The sequence below is a fragment of the Microtus oregoni genome, unplaced genomic scaffold (assembly GCF_018167655.1).
Source record: "Microtus oregoni isolate MIOR12 unplaced genomic scaffold, Mior012 000013F_ref0000133, whole genome shotgun sequence".
Lineage (NCBI taxonomy): Eukaryota > Metazoa > Chordata > Mammalia > Rodentia > Cricetidae > Microtus > Microtus oregoni.
In genome coordinates this window covers 49,117,586-49,137,155 of record NW_024543072.1, presented here as the reverse complement: position 1 = coordinate 49,137,155, position 19,570 = coordinate 49,117,586, and positions in this window count along the sequence as shown.

The following is a 19,570-nucleotide window of genomic DNA, read 5'->3' as shown; positions in this document are numbered from 1 at the left end:
CATTCTTAAAAGAAAAAAAGTTATTTTATTTATTTGGAGATAAGCTTTAATATAGCCTAAGGAGGCTTAGAATTTGCAATGTAGTGGAGGATGGCCTTGATCTCTTGCTCCTTATAGCAGCAACTTATAGATGCATGAACCATTTGTAGGTATGAACTATTCTACCTAGTTTATGCAGGGCTGAAGATCAAACAGGGATTTCTGCATACCTGGCATTTACTTTCCTGATTAAGCAACAGCCTTAATCCTTTTAACTCCTTCCTCTGGAAGAGAAGTCAGATACTTTAGGCTAATTTTCATATTCTAATGTTAGCACAAACTTTTGTTTTTATTATTGGCTTTCAATTTTCTTTTAGCAAAAATTTCATTAGCTTTTGCCACATATTTTTAAATAGCATGCACATCACACTTTCAAGAATCTATTTTAATGTATAATTCTAATGATTCCTTTAGAATTGTAAAACTCCACATACATTCCTAGTACTAGAAAATGTACAGTAATGGGTGGGAAGTAAATGTATTTATCTTACAATCTGCTAGAGAAATTTAACAAAAACAGTAGTAGAGAAAGTCCAAGCTACAAAAGGATAGAGTGAAGACTGCATCACAATTCCAGAGAAATGGCAAAAGCACCATGACAACCATGTAACCAAAGAGACCTCCATAAATATCTGACAGATTCTTGCTAGTGAAGCATAGGATGCATGTTCTTCTGGATCCTGGAGAACTGTACACATGTTTGAAAAGATTTGCTTTTGGGGAGCTGCCAAATGTAGTGTTTAGATTGAGATGGATTTGCAATTTCTCATAAGCTTCTAAAACTACTTGTAAGCTTCTGTTTAGTAGCTGCAGAGGGTATTGGCATACTTTTACTATTACTGAAAACACCATGAAAAGATTTTCAAAGTGAGCAAACATTTTCACAAGAAGACAACTGCCCTAATTATAGATTTTGGTGCTCAAAGTGAGGAAGGATTATTTAGACAACATTTAGAGTAGAAAATAAACTTTCATTCTGCAACTTGTCAGAAAAATGACATTGAAAAAATCTTTATGGAACATTATTTTTCTAGGTAGTGTTGTAAGTATTGGGAAATATTCATGAAGACAGGTTACCTGTTTTTATGGGGATTCATCTCAACAGAGAGAGACAATGCAAAAAAAAATGACTAGCCCTTGTTTCTATGAATGTTACATATTACACAAATGACATCTAGTGGTAGAAACTATGGAAAAATTAGACATGATACAAATGGTACCACCCTGAAAATGCTATTAAATTTGTTTAAAGAATTTAAAAAATTGAAACTGTAAAGCTATTTTAATATTTTGAATACACAGTCCAAATTTAGTATTTAGCAACAAATAATTTAAGATTTAGTAATTAGTAATGAGAAAAACAATAAATATATGTACACACCAAAAATAATTCCTTGCAAATTAACAAGAAAAATGTGGATGTTCAATAATGTAAAGAAATAAAAAACTAGTACAGAATAACAGATGGCATATTGACCTAGTGGAATATTGTGCAGTGATTATGTCTGTGCTATATAAAATTGGAGTGTGTCCCAATAATTCATTAAATGAAAAAGTAGAATATATAACTGTGTGAACTAATATAGTATATTCTTGTTTCATTGTTCTTATTTTCTAGTGTGTTATGTTGTATAAACATATCTCCTTAAGACATTTTGAAATACAAGTTTCTGTGTTTCAGAGCTATAAACTTATATTAATTTATAATTTAATGAGGGTTTTGTTTCCTTCCTAGAAAATTTATTTATTTGCTCATCTATGGAGCAAGCATATATGTAGCAGGAAAATCTAAAATAAATCCATGAAATAGCTGTAAATAATTCAGCCAGAAGAATCACATCTTCCCACATAATGCATTTTAGCACAGTATACATTTTTAATGAGAGACCTGTCTGCAGAAACTGTCTTTGAGTGGTGTGGGAGGTCCTTCTGTCTACGTGTTGCTTTTAATGGTTAATGAATAAAGAAATTGCTTGGCCTATAGCATGGGAGGAAAAAGGCAGAGTTAGGCAGACGCCATGGAGCCACTGCCTGAGATAGATATGGTGAAACTTTGCTGGTAGGCCATGACCTTGTGGTCATGCACAGATTAATGGAGATGGGTTAAATTAAGATGTAAGAGTTAGCCAATAGGAAGCTACAGCTGATGGGCCAAGCATTGATTTAATTAATATAGTTTCTGTGTGATTATCTTGGATCTAAGCTAGGCCGGCAGCCAGGAACCAAGTGGCCCCTTCTTCTAACAAATTGGCACCAATGTGGGTAACTACATCCACATTAAAATCTGAGAAAGCTTGAAAAGGAATTCTAGGCAAAAAACTACAGAGCTTTACATAGCTTCTTGCTGTTTGCTGGTGGTGTGCAGCAGCTCCTTTGAGGTTTTCCTGATTCAGTGGTAGCAAATAGCAAAAGTGCATTTGGAAACGCTGCCTTCCTGGGCCATGCTGCCAGCACAAACTTTGACTCTTTCAGGCAGTAGGTATAACTACAGAGCATTTGAGTGTGGTTTGTGAGCAGACTGCTGCAGCTTGCTCAATGGCATTGTGGACAGGCTGTGTACCTGGAAGTGGGGCACTGTGCATGGCTCTTGGAAGGGAAGCAGTGGCTTTGCCATGTTGGACTGTGTGGAGCAAGCAGAGGGTACCATATATATCATAATAATAGTGCAGCTTAAATTTTAAGAAGTTCTTAGCATTTTAAAAAGTAGTCCTGGACAGTAGAGAATTACAGATATGCAATAAACACAAACCCAGATGAGTCATAGTGTTGGATAAATGTATGTAGCCTTGAAAGAGAGAAGAAAAAGAATATAGAGAGTTACAAAAAGAAAAATAAACCACATAAAAATGGAAAATTCACAGAGTCTTGATTATATATATATCATTGTGTTATCTTTTAATTTTTTTCTGTGAATGAGTTAAGTACAGAGAGACATTTCATTGTATGGGCTGCTAAGTTAAACCAACATATATTTTAAAGGGATATTGATTTTAAATATGGATACATGTTGCTTTGGAAAATATATTCTTCTTTTGCCACCACAAAGGATGGGAATCTGTGGTTTCTTTCTAGACTAATATTGTTTGATGAAACAAGACCCCTGAAAGGTCATTTTGAACACCCCTCAAAAAATTTCTTTGCTCAATAAACAGCAGGAAGAAGTTTGGACAGAACTATGCCCACATTCCCAAATATTGTCAATAAATGTTTCTTTACATTTAAAGGGGGTATGATATAGATATGAATATTTTGCATTGGCACAGATCATGGTTTATTGATACGAATTTAAGGTCAGTTATATATATATATTTCTGCTCTTGATTAAGGTATGGTGTTTCTGTAGTTCATTAAAAATGTAATGTATAATTAAGAAATACAGGTTCATAAATAATCATCTATAATAGTCAAGGTTGTAGTCACATTAGCTAGATTTTCTAGATGTACAGAGACATATTTCAGTTAGATAGGTATTCGTAAAATCTTTCGGAGACTATCAGAATATGGCATTTAAAATGTTTTAAGAACAAGGACTTTTCATGACAGTGAAACACATCTGCTTCTGGCAGCACCAGTTACTTTAAGAAAAAGATGGGCATCAAAAAGGCTCTTTATGGAGTTGATTGGCCATTTGGGCAAGAAACTTCTCTTGCCTGGACTGCTTAACTGGACATGTAGGACCCACAGAGAAATGACGACTGAACTAGCCTAAAGGTGAAACAGTCTTTCAGGGTTTCTACTTCATGAAAGAGTCTGCTAGACATTCTGCAGGACACAGAAAAAAGTGACTGACAAACTGCCAGTATAGGCAGAACTGTCTTTGAAATTTCCTGTTTTGTGGAAAAGTCTGCTAGATTCTATGGTACCGTAGGCTGAAGATGGATTCCCCGATGCTATAGAAGAACTTTGGGTGAATGTCCAGGCAGTGAGATGTCTCTGCCAATTCTAGAGTTTTGAAAGTTGCTTAAAATAAACTTCCTGTTTACTTAGATAATATTATAACTTTCTGGAGACTTTGATGGAGTTGAAGAATTTATAGTTATAGTTTTTCTTAGTTATGATAAAAGATAAAGTAGGTACAAATATTGTAACTATGGGTTAAATTAAGATGTAAGAGTTAGACAATAAAAAGCTAGAGCTATTGGGCCAAGCAGTGATGTAATAATTACAGTTTATGTGTGATTATTTCGGGTCTAAGCTAGCCAGGTGGCCTGGAACTAAGTGGCCCCTTCCTTCAACATTTGAGGGTTTTATTCTTGCTCTCAGATTAGAATTAAATGGCTTTGCTGCACATTTCTTTTTCTGCAAAGCTGTACCCTCTTCTCAGTAGTAGCTTTCAAGCCATTAAGAGAGGAATCAGAAGATTCTGAAGAAGTATGTATGGGACTGATCTCTGATATTCAAAAGATGAGGTGTGGCATGAAGTAAGATGGCACAGAACACCTCAGTCAATACTGAATTGTTACACATGATAATATTTATAATCTATTTTGAGTTATGTCCCTTACCCAAACTCATCAGCTTCAAACAACATTAATATATTTTGCCTGACAAATCTTCAGATGAGCTGGAGTTTGTTGACCTAGTTTGACTGTCACTATGAGAATTACTATGCTTCATAATCCAAAATCCCAGGAAGTAATGCTTCCTACTGCAGAATCATCTGGAGATACATTAGTCCTTATGTTTCTCATTCTCCAGAGGACCAGGTAGTGTTGCTCACACCTTTAACCCCAGCACTTGGGATGTAGAAGCAGCAGATGTCAGTGAGTTTGAGACCAGTCTGGTCTACAAGTGAGTACCAGGAGAGCCAAGACTGTTAAACAGAGAAATCCTGCCTCAAAAAACAAAAACAACAACAACAACAACAAAAAGACACACACACACACACACACACACACAGAGAGAGAGAGAGAGAGAGAGAGAGAGAGAGAGAGAGAGAGAGAGAGAAGAGCTTCTGTAACTGAGAACACCAAGAAGGCACATAATTAAGTCATCAAAAATGTCATAAATTTATTTTTTCTCTTGTGTTGTACATCAAATATTACATATAATGCTTGGATATTTCCAGTGCCTTTATATGAAAGCATTTTTTAGATACTGTACTGAACTAAGGCATTAAATTACTAAAAGTATAGTAGCTGACTAATTTAATATTCCACTAATATATTTAAGAACATACTAAATAAATGAAAATATTCATATCTAAATTATGTAATTTATAATGCATTACTTAGAAAGGAAGATACAAATTTCAATAGAGGGTACAGGTGGGGAATCAAAGGTTTCACTTTACTATAGGAATGTGAATTTTTAGCAGTTTTATTGACTGTTTGTTTGAAGAGGGAATCTTTAACTCACAACACTCACCTATCTTAAAACCATTTTCTGCCATAAATTGAATGTCTGTGCTAGTTTTTGTTGGTTTTTACATGAACTAGAGTCACATGAGAAGATGAAACCCCAGTTGAAGAAGTGAGACCAATATTTGGTCATGTTTGTGATGCATTTTCTTGATTAATGATTGATGTAAGGAGGTTCAGTTCAGTGTGAATGATGCTACTGCTGGGCAGGTGGTCTTGGGCTGTGTAAGAAAGGAAGATGAACAAACCAAGGAGAGTCAGCCCATAAATAGTATTCCTTCATGGTTTATGCATTAGTTCATGATTGAGTTTCTGCTCTGACTTCTCTCAATCATCCACTCTGATTATGATGTATAAACCAAATAAATCCTACTGCATTGATTATAGTCAAGGTGTTTATGATAGTAGTCTAAAGGAAACTAGGACAGAAGTTGGTACCAGAAAATAGAAAGTTGTCGTGATATATATACCTGACCACATTATTTTGTGGGAGCAAGGTGGAAGTTTTTGGAACTTTGGGTTGGACATACCATTGAGAGCCTAGAAACTGATGAGCTGATGTTATAAAGTGGGGAGAATAAGAATGTTGAAAGAGGTGCAGATGATTCCCCTCCTGGGATGTCTCACAGAGAAACAAAACTTTTGTCAGGTCTGTTTACGTGGTATTTTGGATTAAGAATCCACAAATGTGAAACCTATGCTTTCCTGGGATAACTGATGCTTTAACTGGATTTGACTGAATGAGGTGAAATCTTTTGGGAAGTATTTATTCAGGATCGGCACATAGAAGTTATAATCCAGTTGGGAACAAGACTGCATCTCATGGTGGCAGTCAAACTCAATAACATATAAAAGTCCTCTGCATGATAGGGTTTTTGTCAGTATGAAAGGTAAAGAATTGAGGGAGTCATGGTGGAAAGAAGTTGAAATTTAACAGCACAAGGCAGGGTCAGGGTTCTGGCAGAGAAGCCAGGAGATCATTAGTGAATGTGTACTCCCAGTGGAAACCTTCACCTATTGCAATTGCTATGACTATGGGGTGACCAATAAGAACAGTACTACGTATGGAGTGAAGCTCCCCTGATGCTTAAAATGGCAAACCCAGAAACATAGGGATATGCAAGCCCTTTGGAAGTAGATGGTGAATGAGTTTTAGACATTAGGCAGTGATCTGTGTACAGTGTTGGATCTTGTTTTTGCTTTAATTTTTTGTAACTGTGTCTTGGTTATTCCCTCTTAAAACAAGAAGTATATGACTTATTTGGGATTTTACAGAATTCTAGTTATGAGACAAAGTATATTGATAAGATTTTGAATTTTAAAGTGTCTGAATGCTTTTAAAATTAGGAATTTTGATTGTATATTATCATTTATTTTGTGATATTAACATGAGATCTTGGAAAACTAAGAAAGGGATACTTACAGTTTAACTGTGATGCATTTGTATGTCAGGTTGTCAAGGGGACAAATATTCTGGTTAGCTTTCGTCAACTTCACACAAACTAGACTCTACTGACAGGAGGGAAATACAATTGAGGAATTGCCTCTATCAGATCAGATTTCTCATGACATGTTGGTGGAACACTTTGTTAATGATAAATATGTGGAGGCCAAGCCCACTGTGGGCAGTGTCACCCCTTTGCAGGTGGTCCTGGGTGGAGTAAGAAAGCAGGCTGAGAGCAAACCAGGAAGCAGCATCCTTCTTCCATTCTTTGCACCAGGTCCTGCCTTGAATTCCTGCCCTGACTTTCAAGGGCTATGAACCATAAGTTAAATAAACCCCTTTCCAACAAGTTACTTTTGGTCAGAATGTTTTTTTTTTCATGGTAAAAGAAGAAACTCAGATAGTGACAACTCAATTGAAAATGTCAATGTCACCTCAAATGGACTTAAGTGTATAGATGTAAAATTTGTACTTGGAATTAAGGACCCAAACTGCCACTAAAATTTAAAAAAAAAAAGATAACAAAAACAACAACAAATTCTCTGCTAAAATATGAATAGGAGCAATTACTCTTGAGTCTTTAAAGCAATTGTTTCTTGCTTCTTTGGTCTTCCTATGGCTTAGGAATTTAGAATAGGACTTCTTGATTGTGGCATTGTGTGATGGGTATGAAGTTGGATGAGCCATCATCATTTGGCATACTCACCAGAGTGCAGTATCATTCAGTGTATCACTGCATAAGCATATAAGCATACAAAGTTTCAACCACCATACCAATGGCTATGTATCAAAAATTATATATATATATATATATATATATATATATATAATTTTTTTTGTCTTTCCATTTGCCTTAGTTTGTTAGGTATTCTAGAATGAAAGATTGAGGAATAGGTAACTTATATTCAATAGAAATATATCATCAATTGTGGAGGCAGAAGTCAAAAACCAAGGATGACTGAGTAGCTCATGCAGGTCTGTTTCCTTGTTTTCTATCAGTGCCTTTTTCTCTGTTGTCATATGGCAGTGAAAGAGTCATGCTCCCTTAGACTATGTTGGTGGAATACTATCTTCACTGGTGAAGGTTCTGCCTTTGTCACCTAGCCAACAACAAAATGTCCTGCTTCACAACACAATCAACCTGAGAGCTCCGAGTTCCTCACGTGGCAGGAAAAAAGAAAATGGTCAGTTCATAATACCATTTTTCTGTTTATATATTATGATGACCACATGACTGAACTGCAAATTAACCTAGAAAGTGGGGTCACTGCTTTGTTATGAAGCATGGTGCTAAAGATGCAGAGGTTAAAATGTCATTATATATTTTAAAAGGATGAGAGCCTTCAGTGTTGCTCACGGTGACCCATCCACTCAGTTTTGCCTTTATGCCGTTCTTTTTTAACATTTTCTAGCTTTAACTGAAGCTCATATTATGATTTGTAAAGGACCTTTTGCTACTTATCACAATGCTTCAAATGAATTTGAAAGAAAAAGCAGATTTTCAATGCATAAAGAAATTTCCATGCATAACATGGAGAATGTAAAAAAAAAAGTCAAATATTATGGTCTGGCTGTTATCCATTATCACCAAGGAATGAAATGCTTGTGAAAGATGATTTAATTTTTCAGAGAGTTATTGGTTCATATCTAAAAAAGAATAGCTGTTTTCTTCCTTGATGATGAATTACAATGTGATGAACAGTGTCAGATAAAGGAGGAATATTTGGCATATATTGATGCTACTAGAAATTAAGTATCTGTTCTGTTACAAAACCTCCCAATATCCTAATGAAAAGACAATACTACAGTAAGTTTACTCTTTGAATTAATAAGTACATTTGATACATACACATTTAGATACAGTGGTTTTCATAGTGTATGACTATTAAAATTTTGTTTTAAGTTCTTGAAGTATACTAATTTCGCCTTATTTTCTGCAATATTTTGTGTATTCAGCTCCTCCTAATGCTGTACATGTAATTTCATGACAATACTTGGAAATATTTGTAGAAATTGTAAAACATGTATTAGTGTCCTAGTCAGGGTTACTATTCCTGTGACAAAACATCACGACCAGAAGCAAGCTGGGGAGAAAAAAGTTTATTTGGCTTACTTTTCTGCATCACAGTTCAACATCAGAGAAAGCCAGAACAGGTACTGAAGCAGGGTAGGAACCGGGAAGCAGGAGCTGATGCAAACACAGTGGAGGGGCACTGCTTACTGGTTTGCCCAATGGCTACCTCAGCCTCCTTTCTCATAGAACCCAGGACCACCAGTCTAAGGATGAAACTACCCACAATAGGTTGCCCCCCCCCCCATTGATCACTAAACAAGAAAATGTGCTACAGGTTTCCTACAGCCCTATCTTATGAAAGCATTTTTTTAATGGAGGTTTCCTCTCCTCTGATGACTCTAGTTTCTATCAGTTGACATAAATTGTCTAGAAGAATAAGTGTTCTCCAAAACTGAATTGAGAAAACTGTCAAATATCTAACATGGATGAGAAAACACTTTAAAGATGAGAAGACATGTTTAAATAATTAGAAATGTTAAATCTTAAAGACAATCAAAAGGTAGTCTTCATAGATAATCATATGAGCTTATAGTTCTTAATTATAAATTAAGTACTCTCTAGGGGTCTATTTTACTGTTGCTTGGTTTCCCTTAAAGACAATAACCCCTAGCTCACAATTAACAAGAAGTCAAATTTCTCTTTTTAAATAAGATTTAAATTTGTGTGTGTGTGTGTGTGTGTGTGTGTGTGTGTGTATGTGTGTATGTGTTTTGTCTGTCTGTATGTACATGTATCTGGAACTTATTGAAGCCAGAAAAGAGTGTCAGACACAATGGAGCTAGATGTACAGATAGTTATGAGCTGCCATCTAGGTGCTAGGTACTGAGCCCAGTTTCTCTGTAAGAGAAAACAGTGTTCTTAATAACTAAGCCATTGTTGCAGATTCCTGACAGTTTTGAATTACGTAAATGTATCTCTTGTAATACTAAATCTAGTTAGGAGTTTCTCTAAAATATTAAATCTGGAACTATGCAAATATAAGTCAAATTTGTTAGGAAAAAATTATTATTAGAGAGTGAGATTTTAAGTCACTATAATGTGATCATTAGGTGATAAATTGTGTTTATGCTATTCATAGTTTATTGAATAAAAAGCTAATGTAATTTCAAACATTGTTTGAACTTCCTCTTTGAATTCATTTGACAAACATTGTTTGTGGCAGGGCTCCCAAACAATTATGAGGATCCAGATTAAATTGTGGAACATAACAGACAGTGTTGAGGATAATGCTACAACTATATCATGGTGCAATACCTTAATACAATTAGTGCTGACTCACGCTGGAAGTGAGAGTAGAAACACACTAGTTTATAAAGTGAAATAATGCCAGTAGCACATGCACAAGAACATATAAGATGATTCAGATCTGAGAAATAAGCCTCATTTGAAAAAAAAAAAAACTAGTGGGAATAATTAGTGTGGTAGAACTGAGGACCGAGGAATTGACACAAAGGGCACTCTAAGAGAAGCATCAAATGGGAAGAACTTGGCAGACACACTAAGGTTTGTATCAAACAAGCATAGAACCAGGGCATGCTATGCAATAATATGGGAGGATCCATTACATTATTCTTTATGGAACAGGCTATGTAATTCTATAAGTATTCAATAGCAACACCTAACTGTCAGGATGATATAAATGAGGAAATGAAAAGATGATTTGAATTTAAGTGCTCTCTCAGACAGTGGAGAACAGAGATGGTCACAGTACAAACAGAAGATATTTCAGATGTCTACTGCAGTACATAAACAGTTGCATATACATAGGGACATAAGGAGTGGAATGCCTCAAAGACAACCCCTGCTTCTGATCTAAATAGCCAAACAGAGAAGGGCTGCAATAAATATAAGAAAGGCCAAATTAGAGGCTTTGTTATTTATTATTATTATTTTAATATTTATTATTCACTTATGAGCCTATTATTACATGTGAAATCTTTATAAATTAGGTAGCTAGAGAGTGGAAAGTTAACTGCATACATAGGAGATGAGGGAAATGTTTCAAATATGTTATAACAGTTCAATTATTCAACAATAACAGCACTAAAAGACTTTTATTCTAGACACTATTTTGTCATTTGGTATATATTCAAGAATAAATAAGAGGACCAATATAACCAATCTTGGGAGTTTTAATAGACGTGAGAGGCAGTCATAAATGAAAGTACAACCATATTCCTTCAGCCCAAACTTAATTGACAGTTTGATCAAAAAGGAACGTTCTGCTTTGTTATTAAAATATAATTTTTAAAAAGAATTACCATTGAAATAATTAAAATAGACTGAAGGAAATGTGTATACATCTTACTAATAAATACACATTTAAGGTTTCAGTGCTGTACCAGTTAGCCTATCCCTACAGTCAGCAGTGTCTGTTCTCCAGTAGCAGGCAGACAACCTCATGGGGCACTGAAGTATAATAAAGATTATGTGTGAAGGTTTTACTTTGGAACTTGGGAAAGAGAAATGGGCAGAAGAATGCAAAGAGTTAAAAACAAGGTATTTTGTTCTTTAATTTTTGTCAACTACAGTGCGTTATTTCACTGTCTATTTGAGTGAGAAAAAATATAAAGAAATAAGGCAATAAAACACTGCTAATTTATTATGTGTTGCTTTTATGATATTCTAAATATGCACAATTAATGATGAATATATATATATATATATATATTGAAATGTTGATTGCATAAAATATATATTCTCCCTAATTTCCTGTTGAATAGTTTGAGCTATGATGTTTTTGGTTTAGCATTTTAAGTTTCATTAATCTTAGAATAAAGTCATGCTTCATTTTTGACAATTAAGTACAATATTACTACAAGGGAGAGAGAACTCTGAATTGGACTCAAAGGAGAAATCTTCTTTAAAGGTCACCCTTATTAAATGGCATGACAATTTGATCATGTCGTTCCTGCTCAATACCCCAGACTATTCTCCACACAGTGGCTGAAAAGATGCTTCATAAAATGAAAGTCAGAACGTGTTGTTCTTCTACCTAGCATCCTGCTAAGCCTGTTCATTTCTCTCTGAATAAAAGCCAAAGGTTTTGTAATCAAAAGACACTGGCTCTGTTTGCCCACCTCCCACCTCTCTGGAATATCACCCTTTCCCTTCCAATTCTACTGCAACCATCCTAGTCCTCTTGTTCTTTCAGAAATGTCAAGCTTTCCCAATCACAACACCTTTGTGCCATTTCTTTCCTGCATATTGAGTCTCCAACCCAGGAACCCAGAGGTCAATGTCCTCATTTTAAAGTCTCTGACAAAATTATAGCCTCTCAATGAAACTTTCATTGATAACTTTTTTTAACCACTAAAGTCCTGCTCTACTGATAAAACTTCACTCATATTTCTCCTATAATATCCCTTTCTTCCTCATATTTATCAACCACAAACTTTATGTACACTATTTAGATCATTTATAGGTTCCTGTGTTCTGCATCTAGAAACTGTGCTCCAAGTTCTTATGGGTATTTCTCTGTCATACTTGCTTCTGCCTTTTGAAAAGCATTCCATTAAGAAAATGTTTAATAAAAATTATGAAATGAATAAATACTGTTTGCATTTCATCTTCCTAGAAGCTTCCTAAAAGGACAAAAGAAAGTAAATAATGCTTCTACCAATAGGCATTTAGAAAGAGACATGTGCCTTTCAGCTTCTAACTGGGCTGTAGAGCCCAGAAAGGGGCATAGTCTTTATCACACAAGAAATACCACAAAAATCCAAAATTTTTTAAAAGGAGTAAAGAAAAATAAGCCATGTAAAGAAGGAAAATACAACAGAGAGTCTGTATTGTGTGCATTATGATGCTTTCTTTGAATTTTTTGACTGTGAAGGAGCTAAGTACAAAGAGACATTTCATTGTACAGGCTGCTAAGCTAAAACAACATGTATATCTTAAATGTGTCTTAACTTCAAAATATGGGTCTAAGGATATGTTGTTTTGAAAAAGAGGTTCTGCTTTTGTTTCCACAGAAGATGAGAACCTATGGATTCCTTTCAGACTAATGTGGTTTTATGGGCCAAGATCCCTGAAAGGTCACTGTAAACACCCCCTGGTGTAGGAAGTCCTTCTACATTTGTGTTGATTTTATTGGTTGAATAAAGAAGCTGCCTTGGCCTTTTGATAGGGCAGCCCTTAGGTGGGTGGAGTAGTCAGAACAGAATAATGGGAGGAGGAAGGCAGGCAGAGAGTCACCCTCCATGAAGCTGCCATTGGGCAAGACACTGTTCTTGCCTGGACTGCCTGATGGTATGCTGTATGAACTGAACATGCAGGACCCACAGAAAAATGTCTGATGAACTTGCCTAAAGATGAGATGGTCTTTTTGGGTTCCTGCTATATGTATGAGTCTGCCAGATATTCTGCAGGGCACAGAAGAAAGCAACTGATTAACCTTTCATTACAAATCAGAACAGATCTTCAAATTTCACACTTCACAGAAAAGTATGCTGAATACTATGGGCCTGTTGGATGTTCCAACAATACAGAAGAACTTTGGGTTACTGTCCAGGCAGCAAGATGTCTCTGTTAATTCTAAAGTTTTAGAAGTTACTTATAATGCACTTCCTGTTTATTTAGGTACTATTATGTCCTTCTTGGGTATTTGATTGAGTTGAAGAATAGATAGTTATTGTTATAGTTTTTGTTAGTTCTGATAAAAGATAAAGTAAATATATTTTAACTATGATTCTTGCTTGATAACTATTTTGTTATATGTAATTTTACTAAAAAAGTTAAAATCTTCCTTTTTGTTTAATCATGAAAAGAGAGGTGATGTGGGATTCCCTCTCTGAATGCTGTGATTACCATTGATTAATAAAGAAAATGCTTTTGGGCTTATAGCAGGGCAGAACAGAAGAGGTGAGTGGGGAAAACTAAAGTGAATGTTGGAAGAAAGAAGGCAGGGTCAGGAAAAGGCCATGAAGCCCTGCCAGAAAAATATACCAGTGAGCCACAACCTCGTGGTGATACACAGATTAATGAAGATGGGTTAATTTAAGATATGTGTTAGCCAGAAGTATGCATAAGCTATTGGCCAAACACTATTGAAAATAATATAGTTTATGTGTGTTTATTGTGGGACTGGGCAAGACAGAAACACCCTACTACATATCTTCATCTCTGTGGAGAAATCAAGAGCAATACAAATATCTTCAAATGATTTAGGAGTCTCTTGAATAACCCTGACCAAAAATTAAAGAGGTATTCTTGGGCTCACAGACTCACAAAACCACAAAGCTAACAGCCATAGTATATACACAGAAGGCCTGGTGAGACTCCTAAATGGGAATAGGTAGTTATCATTCATAATGTGGGTGACTTGAGGCAAATAGCACAAGGGTCTATGGGGGATGATCCAAGGCCATGCAGGTCCCCTTGCTGGGTGGGAGACAGACAGATATGCCATGAAGAAAAAGCTTGGGTATAGACTTTACTTAGTGGATTATCAAGAGGGAAGGAGGAAGGGGAGAAGTAGGGTGAAGAGAGAGTCAAAAACTGTGTCTGTAGAAGATGGGCGGACAGAGAGAGAGCATTTTGGAGAAAGAGAGGAAGATCTGTGGTGGGGGGAAGAAAAAGGAGGGTTGATAGTGGGCAAGGATTGTTTCTTAAAGGGACAGGTTACCTAGGTGACAGACCAGGCCAGCAGATTGCAACATTTCTGCCTTTTTCTTATAATAAAATGGTGGAGAATAGCAGGTTGAGGGTATTGGGTTGGCAGGTTTTTAAGACAGCCTCTTGTTTATTTGTGGGCATCAAAGTCTTTCTTGGAGGGGCTTGAGAAAGTAAGGCACTGGTCACATCCTGGGGGTAGCTGGTTGCTTTACTCCTGTCCAGGATTTGTGGTGTGGAACTGTCCAATGTCTCTTAGCCCTAGCAAGGTATTTGGCAGAGCAGAAGAGAAAGTTAAGTTTAGGAAGAAAAAAAAAAATTAGTACTAGGTAATTGAGAGAGGTGTAGCTGACGTCTTTAAGGAGAATCCTTCAATTCAGCTCCCTGGAAAGTCACAAGAATTTTTTAAGTTTCCTAAAACATAAGTTTTAGACACATACATTGTATAAATAGCAGCATATTTATACGAGAATGACTGTGACAGATGTTTTTGACAATGAAAAGTACCTTTAGAGAATTTAAAATCTTGATCTTGTAGAAGTGGTAGTACTCTGCCAGAGTTAGATTAATAGCTTATCAGCATCTTATTGATAATATTAAGACTGTGGAAGGCAATGTAAGAGAGAAATTTGTTAATTTGCATTTGTCCTTGCACCTTTATAACTTGCAGGTACATACCTTAATAACTTTCATTTGTATATCTTAAATTATCTTTTATTTAGAACATGTTAAGAAGTTGTATTGAAATTAGTTTGGTGAGGTTGTCCTTTGAAACTGACAAAACCTCTCAGCTGTCAAATTGCATCAGAGAACTTTGAGAGGGATAAAATTTTGCTTGAATTATAGATATAAAAAAATTACAGAGAATGTATTTGATTGACTACCTAGAACCACTCCTCAGGGTCCCCCATGGTCGGCAAGGGCAAGGGCATCAGGACTGTATTTATCTTCTGCTGTTAGAAGCAGAACTTTCCAGGCTTTAGAAGATCCTCTGGATTAGGAAATCTGTAAGAAGATAAGCCTACCTTTGCCCGAGCTGCTAGGCAGTCAATTCCATTTGATTCTTTGTCCACATCTGGAGATCTTCAGTTTAGAAGAAAGGCAGTTATGCCCAGGGTTTTTACTTGATAAAGCAAATTGCAGGTGGACATTGTTCTGTGCCCATTTTTCCTCTGTTTTCTTTGGAGGAAATGGGATGCTGCTGGTAGAAGTCAATCTGTCTCTCTGTTATGAAAAGTCTTTTAATAATTAAGTATTTAAATGCCATACTCCCCAGATCTCTGAACACTTAAGGGTTGTCTATAAGGTTTGAATAAGTTATGATTACAGTACAATCTGCCTGGAGAACGGGGTCCTAGCTTGACTGTACTGGTTTTAGCTTAACAGGTGAGATTTATACTTGTGAAGGACAAAGAAGAAAAAAATGTTTGCAAAAGAAGTTTACAATAGTGGAAAACAGCTTAATGTATTATAAACAAGGTTGGATCACAAATAAAATATTTTTGTAAGCGGTTCAAAAGTACATACCAGTTTAGAATATGACACTTATTGTTTTCTTAGTCTGAATGAGACACAACGGACAGACTATTTAAGCACTTATCAGTAAGTGCATGTACATTTACACACAATTGAATTTAATTTCTGCATAAAGTTAAGTGAAAAATGAGAAAGAGAAAGGTGGCTTTTTTATTGGAAAAGTAGAGTCATTGCAGGGGAGGAGATGCACTTCAGGTGGGTCTCTGCTTTTAATGAGTGCCTCAGCAGGCCCTGCTGTGGTGAACCATTAGGTACATACACCAAATGCAATGGAGCATAAAAGTAATTTTTTAAAAGTATAGTTGACGGCTTAAAGGTAGCTGGTGACAGGTCATGTAGCTGGGGGTAGCCAAGCCACTGCCAGGTAGTGGTCGCCTATTAGCAGGCTGTTGCAGGCTGCCTGCACTGTTCGACTAGAGGTGGGCCCTCATGTGGAGAATCTGCTACAGTCATTCTTTGGCTAGGGGCAGAAACCTCATGAGTCTGTGGCTCCTCCCTTTCTTAAAATCAAACAAAATGGTAGCAGTCTCATGTTGCACAGAGAAACCATATTTTCAGAGCCACTATGGGAATTTTAAACAGATGCAAAAAACAAGGGAGACTTAGAGGCCCTTTAGAACATACATTTAAAACAGAATCACATCCATGGGGTCTCACCGCTCACACAATCATTCATATATGAAGTCGACAGGAAAATTATTCAGCTCTGCCAGCTGCCACAGGGACCGAGGACTGGAACTGGAAACAGCTGCCTGGCAGATCCAACTAGTCTTGCCAGTTCTTGCAGAACCAGTGGTAGTGGTGGCAGAGACAGAATAGAAGGAATTAGAGTGAGAAAAGGAGTGTTTACAGTTGAGGGCGCTGCCCAGTGAAAGGAAAAGCAGACGGACATGGGATGCCAGCCAGCCAGAGTTAAGCATGGCTGAATAAAAACTTTTTAATCTGCCTGTTTGCTGATAGAAATTAGAAAGCTGCCACTTTATGTTGTTATTTAAGGGGTACATAGGCCATTTGTTAGTGCAAAGGCTCGTAAAGTTAGGAATCTGTAAATAAGGCATTATGCTTAGAGGTTTTAGGGTCTCTAAAAGACACCCCCGGGGGTGGGGGAGTTGGACAGACAGTTTTAGATCTTTTTCCCATAGCCAAGAACAAGATACGAGATACAAGATCCAATGGCTGTCTGCAACCATCTTCGACACAGAACAATTTTCCAGAGATAGGTCAGGCCACCCTCAAGCTTGGTAAATCAAAGGTTGGGGACTAAGTCCACTACAAGTGACAGAGAAATCACAGTCCGAGACATGAGAAACAAGATCCCAGTCCTCAGCCCTGGGGAATCACCAGAGAGGTATGTCAACAAAAGCTGACTTGGAGAAGGGGATTTTGCCTTACCATTTGTAGTGATGGAGCAGGCACAGGAAGTTGGAAAGTGGTCCAGGTCCAGGGTCCGCAAATGCTCTCAACTGGCTTGCCCATGGGTGGGAGGGAACATGGAAAGAGCCTGGCTGAGTCATGCACCAATGTTATCATTCATAATGCAGGGTGACCGGAGGACAGTCCTATGAAGGGTGGTGATGGCAGTTAAACGGAGGCAATGAGGAGGATCCCCTGGCAGGTGGGAGATCATGGCAGGTGAGAGATAGAGACAGATATACCATGCTGAGGGAGCTTGGGTATAATAGAGTTTATTTAGTGGATTTTGGAGAGGGAGGGAAGGGGGGAAAGGAAAGGGGAGGACGGGGGTGGGTAGGGAGAGGAGAGAAGAGAGAGTGAGGCAAAAGCTACCTTTCTAGAAAAGGGTAGAGGTGGAGAGAGAGAGAGAGAGAGAGAGAGAGAGAGAGAGAGAGAGAGAGAAAAGGTGGATTGGAGGTGGGAGATCTACTTTTCTTGGTGGGGTGGGGTAATTGACTGTGGGCTGGGCTTGTTTCTTAAACGGACAGGGTACCTAGGTAAAAGGCCAGGCCAGCAGATTACAATAGTAACAGTAAGGGCAGGTGTACCAGTGGGAGTGGGACTCTTTCACCGCTCTTGAGACTCTTTTCCTCCTATTGGGTTGGTTTGTCCCGACTCATTAAGGGGGCTTTTGCCTTCTCCTGCTGTGTCTTGTTTTGCCCTATTTGGCTGTCCTCTCCAGAGGCCTGCTCTTTTCTGAAGAGAAAATGGAGTCTGGGTGAGGGGCTAGGACATGTGGGGGGAGGGGAAATATGGTTGAGATATATTATATGAGAGAAGAGTCTGTTTTTATTCTTCTTCAAAAAGGAAGAAAATAGGTTTTCTTATGCTTGGTATTGGAGAGATTGTTAGATTGTTTTGTTTGTTTGCTTGCTCCAAGAAGAATAATATCAACCTAGATGTCATATAGTAATATATTTTTACCATTTTTTAAATTCAAAAGCTACTTAATTTCAGCAAAATTATTATGCTACTTCCTTCAGTTTTAAATTTTAAAAACAATAGATTTTTCAAAGTTTCAGTATTACATTCTACATAATGAAACATCTTTGTGTTGACACTTTGTACAATATGTGTCTAAGTATTGTTAGATATCTTTATATACCACAACACCCTGACATAAAGCAGTAATAAATATAAAATCTGAAGCATCTGATAAAGCTGAAGTACTTACTTAGAAAGTGGCCAATATTAACTGCTGAAAATAAACAGCTTACTTAACAATAAGGTAAAGACATCTTCTTGTCAATTTATCATGCACTGACTGCACTTCCCTGGCTTTTTTATCCATCGTCTGCACACACACACCTCTCTTCTTCATTTGGCTCCTGTTGCTCTGGGTTGTTGGTAAGTTACTTTCTAAGTGGTCCAGTCCCTTTCTAATTTCTCACTTACCTCTCAGGACATGACATTCTTTGACAATTCCTGCTTGTGTTAAATGATATGTCTTTCAAAAGAAAAATAACAATCTATCTCCTATCACAAAGAGAAGACTAAGTTTTAAAAGGCAATAGGAATTTAGGAGATTATTAACTACTGCATATGTGAGGAATTTGTATTTGTATGATTCCATATTCTGTTCACAAGTATGTACTAAAGGATATGTATTCCAGGAGGTAATTTTCAAATGGGTTTGACAGAGTGTATAAAAAGGATAGAAATTTTTGATTTAGCATTCTCTTTATCTTGATAATTTATTAGCAAGTCTCGGCATTTCAAGATCGGATGGATTTACTCTCTTAGCACATTTCATTCAGCTATACACTTTTTCTCACCCATTCTCAGTCTGGTATGCTGCCTTCTGGAATAACTGCATTCTCTTATTGGCTGTAAGTGATGCTAATTAAGAAAAATAATTGAAAACAGGAGAGTTAATTGGTAACATGATGTGAAAGTTGTATATACATTGGTTTCATTTCTGCCATGATTTACTCTAAACAAAGCAAAAGTATAAAATACCATGAATATTCCTTAATTTTAAAGGATTTTATTTATAAGATACACATAAATTTTAGGACCAACCTGGTGACAGCAAGCTAATTAGCTAGATTA